Genomic DNA, 14,378 nt, shown 5'->3' with positions numbered 1-14,378 from the left:
TCTGATTACAGGCCTATCAGCCTTCTCAGCGCCATCTCGAAGCTTGCCAAGAGGGCAATACTCTACGCTCTCAACTCTTTCACAAAGGAAAACAACATCATTCCAGATGAACAATTCGGCTTTCGCGCTCACCACTCATCCGTCCATCAAGCTTCCCGTCTGGCTGCACACATCCATCATGCTCTTGACCAACGTAAAAAGCTTGGAGCAGTTCTTCTGGACCTAACCAAAGCCTTCGACAAGGTCTGGCACGACGGATTGTTCGCAAAGTGCGTGCGGTTAGGCCTCCCAGAAGACCTAACCGCTCTCATCAAGTCCTATCTCTCGGACAGATCTTTCCAGGTCAAGATCAGGGCGTCACTTTCCAGTCGTAAACAAATCGATGCTGGCGTACCTCAAGGTTCCCCGCTGGCCCCAGCCTTATTTAATCTCTTTATTTCAGATATGCCGAGAAAAGAGCATATTGACGTCGCCTTTTACGCTGACGACACTGCTTTCTTCACGGCCGCCAGGTTCGAAGTTACAATTCATGAGCGTTTACAGAAGCAGCTCGATCATGCGGTCAAGTGGTTCAAATCCTGGAGGTTGCAAATCAACCCCCTGAAAACCCAGGCCATCATTTTCCACAAGAAGCGTTACGCACTGCGCGTCTCGCAACTTAAGATCGACACCGCAATAATTCCATGGCTGGATAACGTCACGTACCTAGGTCTTCACTTCGACCGGCGGTTCGGTTGGCATTCCCAAATCCAGAAAGCAATCCAAAAAGGTTCGGGGATAGCAAACCTGCTATCTCCTCTGATCTGCCCTTCTAGCAGGCTTCCCATCTCCATCAAATGCTTATTTTACAAGATGTTAATTCGGTCCGTACTCCTCTACGGATCTAATGTCTACTTCAAGTTTGTTACACCCAACCAGGTCAAACGGCTTCAAGTTTTCCAAAATAAGCTCCTCAGGAGAATTTTAAACGCGCCATGGTTTGTCAGAAATAATCAAATCCATAGGGAAACTGACACTCCAGAAATCAAGCACTTCATATCTCAATCATTCCACAAACAACAACTCAGCTCAAGTTCTTCTGAAAACGCGCTTGTTCGCGAGCTGGTCGACATGCTGGGAGCTTAGCACCGCGTCACCGCTAAGCTCTCCCCCTTTTCCAGGCTGAAACGACCTCATCCGTCGCTACAGTCATAACTTTTGCCCCCATACAACAGTACCCAGTTGTGTGTTAACTCAGGTTCGCGAATCAATAGAATCGCCGGGCTCTCGTGCCCAATAACGGCTGCCCGATCAGCGGGTGCCATATCCCCAAATTTAATGCAGTAGCAGTAGTGATCCACAGGGGTCAACTGTGAGGCGGTTTCGGTTTAGTGTATTGGTAAGCCCAGAGGCAGTCCCACATAACCCGGTCCAACTTGTCACTCCAGGGCAAGTCTCCGCGACCAGGTATGCGTCATGCATTCCACCGCCTGGTTTTTAGGCCAGAACAAAAAAAAAAAAAAAAAAAAAAAAAAAACCTTGATGGTGTTAAAGTCCGTCCCGTGATGTAATCCTTTTAATACGAATTTAAATGTTCTCTCTGATTTTGGCCTGAATGTATGGTACTGGGTGTTTCTTTCATCTAATTCTTTTATAAGAACTTTAAAGTGATCCGCTTCGAACAATTGGATTTTAATTGTTTCATAGCTCACTGTTTTAATTGTGTAGTTCGTAGTAATGATTTTCAATAAGTCATGGATGTTTTTTATTATTCCTACCTTATAGACTGTTATTGGTGGTGGTTTGGGAACAACTTTTTCAGGGCTTGGTTGTGTGTTCTCTTCAATTTCTTCCGACAGGTTGCTAAAACTGTTTTTTGTCTCTATCGGTTTCTGCAACCAATAGTCACTGATTCTTGTTTGTTTCCTCGCGATTTCTTCTTCTGGACTTCTCAATCGTTTTTTGTTGATGACTGTAGTCCATTCTGATGGTGGAGTTTGCGTTATTGCTGTTTGTTCTAATCTTATATCAAAGTGTGCAGATGATTTGGTTGAATCGCTATGGTTTGCCATTTTTTAATTTTTAATATTTTATTTAATTTACTTCCAGAGGATAAAAAAAATAAAATAAATACATTGTTTATTTCACGCACTTCAATTTTCACTTACGTTATTTTAGCACTAGTTTTTTACTATAAATACTATAAATGAATTTCAAAAGGACTGTTGTAAAATAAGATGAAATAATTTTAAACACTAATAAAAATGAGATGCGGTCCTTTTGTCTGGTCACGTAAACACGTATTCACTACACTTTAGGTCCACTGAGAGACGGATAGCCGCATCTGTTATGCGTTTTTAACACTCAATTAAATAACCGTAATAAAATACTGGGTTTTTTTAAAGAAAGGTATCTTTTTATAGCTTGGACCGTATTGAAAATACGTCTTCACCCTACGAAGGTTGGAACTGAACTGAGATAAAAAATATGTGAAAATTTCTGTACGAAAACTGTGTACGTTTTCCTCGATTCTTTTTTTAAAATAATATTTGGAATAAGAACAACTACGGTATACGTTAATATGTATTACAGCAATAGAGAAACTGTCTCTCCAAAAATAGTCTGTCATGAATTGACAAATTAATTTGGATCGTCGCTGCTGATGTTCCAACAAAAATATTCACATAATAATTAATAAGAATAAAACACAATCGAACCAAAGAAATATTAATATCTAGGTTATACGACAACACAAAATTGGCAATTGCCTAAGCAAATGTTTCTGCATCATTTATCAGTACCATAGTTTGTTTATATATTATAATTTAGTTTGTCCAAAGCCACCTTATCGTTTTCTGAAAAAAAAGAGGCAAGCTGATCACCAATATCGCAAATGGTTTCGATACCATTATTTACTCGCAGCAACCTCTATTTTAATATTCGTATACGATAATGCGAATTATTTTAGGGACAATTAAAAACAAGCGGACACCAGAATAATGTTTGCAATTATAGACTTGGATTAATCCTTGCCTAGGTTGATGTAATCAAGATTATTTCTAAATAGATGGTATTTGCTCATGTTAATTAATTTCAAGAAGCAGGCGTAGATACAATAGATGCCTGCTGACTTACCAGTTTTTTAGAATTCAAGCTGCAAATGCATTATCATTCAAATTATTTTCAGGGAAACAGAACTACAAAATATTTGTAAAGCTTAAATTTTTGTCTTAATTTTAAATTTACGAAATTCATCGAAACACAATTCTCAAAACACAAAACATGAATTAAGATTTTAGAGTGGAAAAAAATTATCAGTGTTGGGATAGCACATTTAATTTTACCTTTATATGTATAATCATCTTGAAATAGTAGAAATGCATTTGGCAAAATAAATAAAACACAAAAGAGAAAAAAACAAACATTTTCACGGGAAGTACTTTATTATTAAGATGACCTACATTCCAGCTTTCAAGTCATATCTTCAACAATTTAATCGTTTCCTTTTGAACAAACGAAAAAACCTTCCTGATGCAGCAAATTTGACACAATAGTATTTCACGTTGCACGGTCCAATAAATAATTCACTGATACTTGACATAATCGTACATTTATTTTACAGAATAATAATAAAATATAAATTTCACGACACAGTACCGTATTTCTTCTTCCGCCGTAGAAGTTAATTGTAGTCGATGGTCCGATGCGGAACTGTTATTGCCACCTCACGAGATAAATCTCATTTTTCAACAGCGAACGCAACGTCCAACAATCGTATTTATTGTCAAGCCATAAATAAGTTCTAATAGTAACTTATCTCGATGTATATCTAACAATAAAGCCAACTGTATTTTAATATTTATGTCAACTAATAAATCGAGAACAGAATTAAATTATTAACAATGGAGAACGACGGCCCAGTTCAGTCACTTTTTTACGGATGTAATTTTTCATCTGATTTATGGTTTGTTTTTATTTGTTTGGTTCGTTTTGCGAAGACAAGACGACGACATGTTGATAGAAAATCACGCAAGTAAAGATGGGCGAGGCCTATCTCATTAGGAAGGAAGTTGAAGAAAACCATTAGTCATCGAATAGGAAAATGTCGTACATAAACACTGAATAAAAGGGTCAGTGATTCCATTGTCTTATAAACACGTTATTATATTTAGGATACCATTATCTTTGATTTTTTTTATTACTTGACCAATTCACATTTTTAACCAATGCTTGGTATTAATATTAATTGAGAACAATTCCATAAAGGATTTTTCATTTATGACATTAATGCTTTGGTAAATTAAGTGCCTTAAAAGATCTCTCTTGACAATCATACTGTTGTCCTCCACCATTTATTTAAAAAACCATAAATTGTATGGTTGCAGACACATCCATATTATTAAAAGAATTGTGGTGTTCGATTATAAACGTCGGTCAAACAAAACGGATAAAAATTTCCAGAGTAAAACTCAAAGGTGTTTCAATATTTTAATCCTGTGAATCAGTGTTTAGCTATTATAGTTTAAAAAAATTTTGTGTTTCAATTCGATGGGTTTAACTCCCCATTTTGATTCGCAAATATATTAAAACACTCTTCTTAACACATTATAATATTTATTAATCAATTTAAAGGATATTCATTACAACAGGCAAGTGACAATATAAATAATTGGACCCAAATTTGGAAAATAAAAATTAGCGAAAGTAAATCTGTGCATGTGCATATTATTTATTGATGTTAAATAATATCTCGGAATGAATCTTGATGCAAAACTTCGATGGAAGGAACATGTAAAAAATAAAAGGAAAGAACTGGAGTTAAAATATAGAAATTGAAAATCGCAATTATCAGTACATAATAAATTGCTATTATACAAGCAAGTATTAAAACCTATATGGACATACGGAATTCAATTATAGGGATGTTCCTCGAAAGGTAACATAAAAATAAAACTTTTTCAAAACAAAGTCTTGAAAAGTATGGTAGGTACACTCAGATACCAAATGACTAAATATGTACACCGAGACGTTCAGATACCGATTGTCACTCAGAATATCAAGAGAATCGCAAGAAAGTATTAGAGACTCCATTTTGATATCAATATCGAAGTTTTACAACTCTTAGATAACATCACAATAGGACACAGACTAAAAAAACAAACCACTTGTGTAGTGTTGTGTCACCAGATGCATTTAATAAAAAAAAACGGTAGCGTTAATACATAAACATAACTACACCAGAGACTAAGATAAGACCGATGGGTCCTTCTAGATATATACCTAGATTTAATATACTAAGGACTACTACTATTTTAATTTCAGAACAAAGTCCTGAAGAGTATGGTAGGTGCACCCAGATACCAAATAACTAAATATTTACACCGAGACGTTCAGATACCGACTGTCACTCAGAATATCAAGAGAATCGCAAGGAAATATTAGAGACTCCATTTTGATATCAATATCGAAGTTTTACAACTCTTAGATAACATCACAACAGGACACAGACTAAAAAAAAACAAACCACTTATGTAGTGTAGTGTCACCAGATGCATTTAATTAAAAAAAAACGGTAGCGTTAATACATAAACATAAATACACCAGAGACTAAGATAAGACCGATGGGTCCTTCTAAATATATACCTAGATTTAATATACTAAGGACTACTACTATTTTAATTTCAGAACAAAGTCTTGAAAAGTATGGTAGGTACACTCAGATACCAAATGACTAAATATGTACACCGAGACGTTCAGATACCGATTGTCACTCAGAATATCAAGAGAATCGCAAGAAAGTATTAGAGACTCCATTTTGATATCAATATCGAAGTTTTACAACTCTTAGATAACATCACAATAGGACACAGACTAAAAAAACAAACCACTTGTGTAGTGTTGTGTCACCAGATGCATTTAATAAAAAAAAAACGGTAGCGTTAATACATAAACATAACTACACCAGAGACTAAGATAAGACCGATGGGTCCTTCTAGATATATACCTAGATTTAATATACTAAGGACTACTTTACTACTTTAAGATACTAAGGACAATAAACGTTCCTTCCAAATCAAGGAAGATAGAAATAGTGAGAATTTGCACCTAACAGGTCAATTGAAAAGTCCCCGGCCTACCATAGTAAAACACATTTTTTTGGCAAAATTAGTTTTTTTTATTCAACATAATTCCCTTCAAGGGTGACACTAATTATAGCGACCTTTCAACTTTTCAATACCATTTTTGTCCTTTGCTTCAAAATAGGCCTCAGTATCGGCGATCACCTCTTCATTCAACGAAAATGTCTTCCCAGCGAGTATTCTTTTGAGATCTGAGGATAAGAAGTAGTCGGTGGGGCCAGATCTGGAGAATACGGTGGATGAGGAAGCAATTCGAAGCCCAATTCATGGATTTTTGCCATCGTTTTCACTGACTTGTGAGCTACATGCATTCTAAGAATGGAAAACACCCCCCAACCTACTTACCAGAATGGGAAACGTGCGCTAGTAAATTCGCAGAAGGCTTTGGAGGGTTCTCGTCCCGCAATGTTGGCCTATTACGATTCTGATTCTATTAAAATCTAAAATTACAATTAAATAATTCCTACTTCCTAGAATACAAGAACTATATATACAATAACGATGTTTTTGTAGAAATGTTGCAGATTTGGTATCACAATTTACAATTATTTTAAAAAATAACATTTTCCTTAAGAGTACCTTAACTAGACCCGGTACGCACTAATTCGTCATGCGCTCAAAATGTATCAAACTACATTCAAGGGCCCAAAAAAACCGACTTATCGAAGAAAAAAGCCAACAAAAACCTGCAGAAACAATTTAAAAAATTATCACCAAAAGCAGTGAATTAAAGTAGGAATTCTTACAATAATCAGTTTGGCCACCTGATTTACCTCCTAACTCTTGAGTCCTCTCACACCTCAAACATTTATTTAATAGAAGACGGTTTTCATCAAACGAAAAGCTAAATATGTGTCATAGGGCAGGCCTTCCAAATAAATCACTGCTGTCAAATAATCCATAACCAGAAAAATTGAAGTAAGTTAGCACTAGTCAATAAGTACAGTAAATACAGTGTAGTAAGTTTAAATTATACTAAATAAAGTCGTTTTTATAACAATAAAATACATCAATATGTAAAAATAATCAGAATTCATTCACTTGGCGTTCTTGTAGTCAATCTTTTAATCAATACGCTATTGTTAACTTACTTTAACATTAACGCTCCAACAGTGCAGCAGCTGCTAGCAAATATATATTAATGTAATGCATGCATGTAATTCTAAAGTCAGTTGAATTAGAAAAAATGCAACGAAAATGGTTTGACTTTACTAATAACCATGACTCACTAGACAGCAGTATCACTAGACAGCAGTATCACTAAAGTAAAAAGTAAAAAATAAGTTTTGATTCACTATTTTCTATTTAATACACCAAAATTTAGTTGTATGAAGTTCATACCATATTTACATTATCACACATATATCTGTAACTCTTTGAAATTGTATACATGAGTTTTAAAGTAGCCGTACATCTACAAAAGATGAGTTATTACGAAAAATTATTTCTTTTCTTAAATTTAATGTTAAAATATTTTTCTAAGCACTGAACGAAATCAGTTAGTTATATAATCACTACCATATATATCATTATTATTATAATCATTACCACATCTATAATATATCACTGCCACCGCCACCGCAATCTGTTCTATTGAAAGAATTCAACAAAATAGATGATAAAAAAAATTATATCAAAGATAAACACCTAATTTGTACGAATCATAAGTTATAATTTCTATATTCAATAATCTAAAGCGATTTTCAAAAGTCCTAAAAATGGAACAAGCTCAATCTACTTTACAATGAAAACGAAAAAATAATTTCCAGAATATTTAAATTCATGTTCTATAAATACACTCTAAAGCCAAAAGTTAAATATATAAAACCATATACTAAACTTTAACAGCTTGAAATTATAAACAAGTACAAATATCGAGATACCTGACTTTATTGATTCGTATATAAAATAAACATGAATGATCACGCCACAAATTTCTCTAATTAAATAAAACCTGCCAAGAAATTTGTAGTCCAGTCACAACCCACTAGAATGCCGAACAATATTAACATAAAAATGCACACAATCTTTAATATGTTTCAAGGTTTTATTATTATAATTGCTTAGATTGTTAAATATTTTCTAACAACTAGTTGTAATTACATTCACATAAACAATATTTGCATTAATGTATTAACATAAAATAGAACATGTATCTATAATAGAACGTAAACTATTCTATTTAAATACTAGTTAAAATTAAAAATGTAAATTTAAAATAAAAGCTAAAAGTAATTTATAGTAGCCAAAAACATATAACCGACAAGTATAATTTCCTAAATATAACAATATATAAACCTTTTCTTCTTTATATTTTAGAATCTCCTTTTTACCAACTACGGGTTATCTGAACTGGACCTACTGCATAATGTGGACTCCGGAGCGTGACCGACTTCCGAGATCATCCAAGAAAATATTCAGTCTTACCCAGCCTAGTTGCTCGCGTGACTAGGATAATTTTCCTTGTCGGGTTTTACACTCTTACCTTTTGGACATCCACAATTATAAATAATCACAATCATAAAATTTACGACCATACTCCAGAAGGATTCAAACCCGCGACTATCGCAACGGTAGGAGGTCCATCCAGTTGCCTTGCCCACTGGGCCAATCAAGTCGGCAAAATATTTAATGAGTAAGATATTAAAAACAATTTTACTTCAAAAAACGTTATAATAATTGGCATTAACAACACAGCACACTGGCATATCACCAGTTATGCAAACCAAGGTGCTTTTGTGATAACATTTTAAAGTAAATTAACAAATAAAATGCACATATAATCAGATATTATTTTTAATACCACGCATGCACACATATATATAATTATGCAAAGGTTATACTTGCATAACCTTAAACAACATGAATATTTTTATTACGTATGAGACATCGTTGCATCAATGCAAAATGCAAAAACAATAAAAAAAAACGTTTTGTTTTCAAAGTTTTGTTTTAAACGTATACGTTTTTATCGAAACGCTACAATAGATCAAACCAGTTTATAAAAACGATTTTAATCCCGTCGCTAAGGATACAAATGTTGTACTCGTTTTAATAATTTTACATACAATTAAAAGTATTTATGAATTGAATACAGCACTAAGTATTTCTAAATGAAAATGTCTTTTTCATAAATGATCCACCACCAACTTCCCAACTTTTTTTCAACATAGTACTAGTATTACTACCAATGTAGTGATTCAAGACTAGATATTTGAAAAAATTGATTATTTATAAATGTGGCCTCAAAAGGGTTTGTTCCTTAAAATTTGAAGTATTTTCGGACATATCTATTGCTATTTTGGTGATGCGGCAAAACTTTTTTGCCTGAAACTAATGTTTTCGAAAAGTTTAAAATGATATTTCAAGTTGCACTGAACCGATTTACTTGAAATTTGGTATGAGCCTTCTCTATACATACATTCTATACTATAAAAAAGGGAAACTATAACAAAATCTGGATTTTTACCGTCGCTAAAAAATCAGACATGACAAACAAATGTTTTTGTCATTATATCATTTTTTAAATTTCTTTTTTATTTAATTTTTAATTTATTAACAATGTTCACTTGATAAAAATACCTGAAATTCATGTATATAGACTAGATTTACGCCCTTAATTCAACAATAAAAGGAATAATTTTTAAATATTCACTAACTTTTACCTGCAAACCCATATCAATAATCACAGAACACTACTTTTCACAATTTTCACTCCCCTATTTGTACTTTCAAACCTGCATAAGTAGACACTACAGATACATAAAACCCACTAAACTATAATGAGCTGAGAAAACGAAAAACACAGCAATTTCAAAAAAATATTAATGTTAATATAAACTAACCGTCGTTACAATATTATCCTAGCAATATTTTTTCTTCAACTGTTTACAATTATTATCGAATTCGGTAAATCCAAAGGAGAAGCTACTTAATCACTTATGCCCACTTATCGAGCTAGTTAATCTTATAAAGTCTGGAACATTTTTTAAAGTTTATTTATAAATTGAAAACATTTACAAATTAATTATAAAACAAGAAATATAGCATGATTGTTAACCAGATAAAATTCAAAATTATTTATTAAACAAATGCTGCGTTCGATATTCTTATATCATTTCGTTCTGTTTAAGAACTTGTTTTTACATAAAGGTATCAAATGACAGCCAATTTTTTTATTTCCTTCTCTTACATCCTTCACTTCACTTATTTGGCTATCCTTGTTTAGACATTAGCCACAAGACACACCGTTTTTTAAACTATTTCAATTTAAGTTTTAAGATTTAATCCTTAGAATGCTGAAAATTATACAATAGCTATTTAGATGCATAAAATTAGTAATAAAATTTGTAAATTGTAAAGTTCTCCAAAAAATATAAATCCCATGCAATGGGAATTATTCCAATTAACAATATTAAAAGTTAAAACCATATGTTCTTTTAGGCAAAAATTAATTTACTCAATAAAGTTTTCCTGAACGCGAAGAACGAGGAGAATCATCCCAGTCACATCAGTAACCAGGCTGGTCTTCAATGTTGAACCCTTCCTCGCTAGTCGGTAAATTTAATACCGAAAAGATCGTAATGCAGAGCCCTATGGTAAGCTGTAGGCTCACTCACTAAAAAATGCAAAATTACAATTTAAACATACATGTTAAAAGAACCAACATCGAAGGGAGCTTTAAGAAACCACTGCAGAAATCGGCTCTAACTGTTTCAAAGATTGGAAGCAACATAAATGTATCGTATTCACAGGGATTATTTCGAAGGTAATGAAATATATATGAAATTTAGAACGATAAATAACCATTATGCGTTTTTTTTCTATTTTGTTATATATTATCAGAATAGTATTTGTCAAATTTGGCAATAATATGATCTTTGAGTTGTATATATTTTTTAAAATTTACATCACCTTAGCTTTCCTTATGTTGTAAAATGTATGGATACATAAAGGTTATTGATTATATTAAAATTGAAAATAACAAATACTAAATTTAACACAATGTGTAAAGCAATGAAACTAATAAACGTAACAACAGCCAATACAATCAAAAAACAGTTAATTATTTCGAAAATTTATAATATACTACATTTTACATACTACAACAAAATATGGAGTATCATATTACCAAAAAATTGATATTTTACAATTTGTCGGATTAATTTGATTGCTTTTAAAGTAAGTGTTCTTGTGTCGTGCCTTTAATGATGATTTGAATTAGCGCTGTTCCTTATCTGGCAAATTTTAATTTTAAGCCTCGCGGTGTGGAATTTTTACAAGATGAAATCGACGCCCCCTCAAGTGCGTAGGAAACGACTGTTGACGATATATTTAAATTTTAACGCCGGTCATTTGACGATAGCCGTACTTTAAACTTAGGAATAAAAATCAGGAACAGAGAAACTCCAGATATTTTATTTTCACTATCGTGTATTTAGAATCGTTTCTATTTGATTGATCTTTCTGTATTTAGGTAACAGCTAAAAGTCCGACGGCATTAAATCATGTGAATACAGCGGTTGCGAAATGCTCAAAGAAAAAGTCCCGAAGGCTGTGTGAAAAACAACGAAAGTTATGAGCCAAAATTCACGGTAAGAAGAATAGCTTTACGCAAGAGGTATAATTTAATTTCCTTGTATTCTATGGAAGACATCGAAAGTGAAACAAGTAACCAATTATTATTCATTCAAAATGTTTAGATTAAAGATACATAATTATGTTTTAATTTACAGCAAGCTTATTGGGAGTACGATTCTAACGAAACTTTCGTTAAACTAAAATATTATAGAACATGTTTATATGTCAAATAAATTCATGAATAATTATATATGTTCAATAAAAGTTTTATTCACCATACTCCTAAAATATATTTATTGTTAATAAAGTTATTTTATCAAATTGATTTCTAGAGATCCACAGTCCCAGAAAGTATCGGTCTGGTATCTGGTGACTTGGCGTAACCACTGATCTGTTTACATTATAAGGGTCTCGTTTGCATTAAGATATGATTAAAACGACAGTGTTGTCGGGTTCAATAAGTCGCCACTACATTCTGTTAACATAAAATAGTTTTCAAGTAAAATAAAAAAAATTATTTTTAAACACAGATATCACAAGGAGACTGTTCTCCTTTAAATCAATTCAATTGACCGAAATGAACTTAACCAATCAATTATCAAAAAGACCCGAAAAGAAAATTAATCGGTAATTATTCGAAGTAATTCCGGGCGTAGTTAAGTGGAGTTTAAGCGTATCGCAGCTCAAACTGTAAGATTGCAAAAGGTGGACTGAACGTACTCCTAGCCATAAACATAAATAAAGTTTGGTGTCTGATGACGCAAGAGTAGGATTGAATCGGAGTTGTCTCGCCCAATAAGTCACAACTTTCCGTTTAAATAAAATAGTTTACAAGTGAAATAAAAGTTTTTGTTTTTAAACCCTACACATTTAAACAATTATTGTAGTATTGATTATGTTTAAAGTTTACGCCAAATATCTTCATTAGATATCCAAAAATTATTTTAAAGAATTTGATTTTTAATCATAGTTTTAATTACATGTGGCTTTACCAAATATTAATAATAATCTTTCAAAATATATCATATAACCTGATGTTGAATCAACATTGGCATTGAAAACATCCATAGTTATGAATGGCATGTGAGAATACCAAATTTTATAAAATTTTCCTTAAGAATTATAATATAGCAATTCGGAAGATTTTAAAAAACAATAATAGTACGAATTATAATACTATAAAATGATAGCTTAGTTAAAGAAGATTTATTTTTAAAAAAATAACACTAACTAATAATTTATGACCTCATTTACAATTTTAAAAAATCTGTAACAAGAATAATTTAAGCTACTCCATATTTCGTTTAATGCCATTAGACATGGTAAGAATTAGCCTCATTCCTAATAATAATATAAATATAGTATATTCAGAACAAATTAGAAGACATAAATATTACTGGAGGAAAAAAATTATTGGTTAATCCATAAAACCTTGAGATGTCGACATATTTAAAATGTAAATTATTAATTTCACAAGAATAGATCGGAGTAATTCGCTGGTGGGTACAGGTGTCGGTTCTAGTATCCGCTAGTATGATCAGTTTGAACGGTAACAATTATAAATAACCTGTCTAATTATAACTTTAAATTACACCCACTAAAAGGGATGTAGAGAAGCAGTACGAAATATATTGTCCCAATTTATAAACAAGACGAATGTTTCTAGATCATTATTTAATATTCGCGTTTATTTACATAATGTACAGTTTCCTGTGTAGAAAGAAATTGCACGAAATATTTTTAAAAATAGCCAGCAATCAACTAACTCAATTTTTCTGTGAATATCAATTTATCAATTAATATGTTTTTAGGATAGATATGATCCAGCGCTTTTTTTTATAAATTGTCCTTGTTATTAATATAGGATTACAATATGATTGAAGTAATATTTCAAAGGCTACAAATGTAAAGGCATATAAAGTCAACTATGCATGGTCAACAAAAATAAAATATAATTTAAAATGATATAAAAGTGTTATGTTGGTAAACGTGGCTATTGATAATTAACATTCTACCTCTTCAAATAGTAAAATAAGTTTATGGAGTGAATAATATTCCTGCGCATTATAAGATATGGAAATATATTTTCGATGATATTTTAGTATAGATTCTATTCTAATATGTATAATAGAGTGAGTCTACATTTTATCCGTCCATTGTGTACGTCCTTGTGCAGATACGCAACTTAAATACAATGATGATACAATTTTATTATGAAAAATCTTGAAAATAATAACTGATAATTATATGAATAAGATAAAAAAATATGTTAAAATAAACATTTTTAACAACAAAGGCAAATCGGTATAAAATATCTCTTTTAGAAATTCCTTTCTTTAGTCTCGGCAGATCGGCAGTATTGTAGGAATTATCGATATTAATTTCTTATTGAAAATTTGTAATATTTAAACATTTTTTTTTTCTTGAATAGCAAATAATTTTAGAAGACAATTTCTGGCGTAAATAAATGTAATCAATTTTTTTCATTACCTCATCCGATCGCATGTCTATTAAGAGAAAATATCTACTTTCTTGATTTCAAATTAAGAAATCATTAATTACCCTAACCACTATTCCTTTCTTCAAACTATATACCATATTAACTATTTGCTATTAATTGATCGATTAATAGATTTTATTGATATATCATTAGATCATAAAAACTTTCCGAAGTCTAAA

At 31.8% G+C, this 14,378-nt stretch overlaps 1 protein-coding gene and 1 long non-coding RNA gene across 34 annotated transcripts in view; one reads left to right on the top strand and one right to left on the bottom strand.

Annotated features, from left to right (window-relative positions):
- RhoGAP19D (Rho GTPase activating protein at 19D) overlaps nucleotides 1-14,378 on the bottom strand; it is a 520,079-nt gene that overhangs the window by 481,918 nt on the left and 23,783 nt on the right. The window lies entirely within an intron of this gene.
- LOC143191343 (uncharacterized) lies at nucleotides 10,585-11,924 on the top strand. Of its 2 annotated transcripts, XR_013004477.1 has the most exons (4): nucleotides 10,585-10,717; nucleotides 10,780-10,887; nucleotides 11,596-11,713; nucleotides 11,855-11,924. It is a non-coding gene; the product is annotated as an uncharacterized LOC143191343 (long non-coding RNA). The 2 variants fall into 2 exon arrangements; XR_013004476.1 differs by lacking the exon at nucleotides 10,585-10,717 and having other exon boundaries at nucleotides 10,754-10,887.

The sequence above is a fragment of the Rhynchophorus ferrugineus genome, unplaced genomic scaffold, assembly GCF_030347505.1.
Source record: "Rhynchophorus ferrugineus isolate W39M unplaced genomic scaffold, kcgeb_rfMv2 rfM2, whole genome shotgun sequence".
Taxonomy (NCBI): domain Eukaryota; kingdom Metazoa; phylum Arthropoda; class Insecta; order Coleoptera; family Curculionidae; genus Rhynchophorus; species Rhynchophorus ferrugineus.
This window is presented reverse-complemented; position numbering and strand designations above follow the sequence as displayed.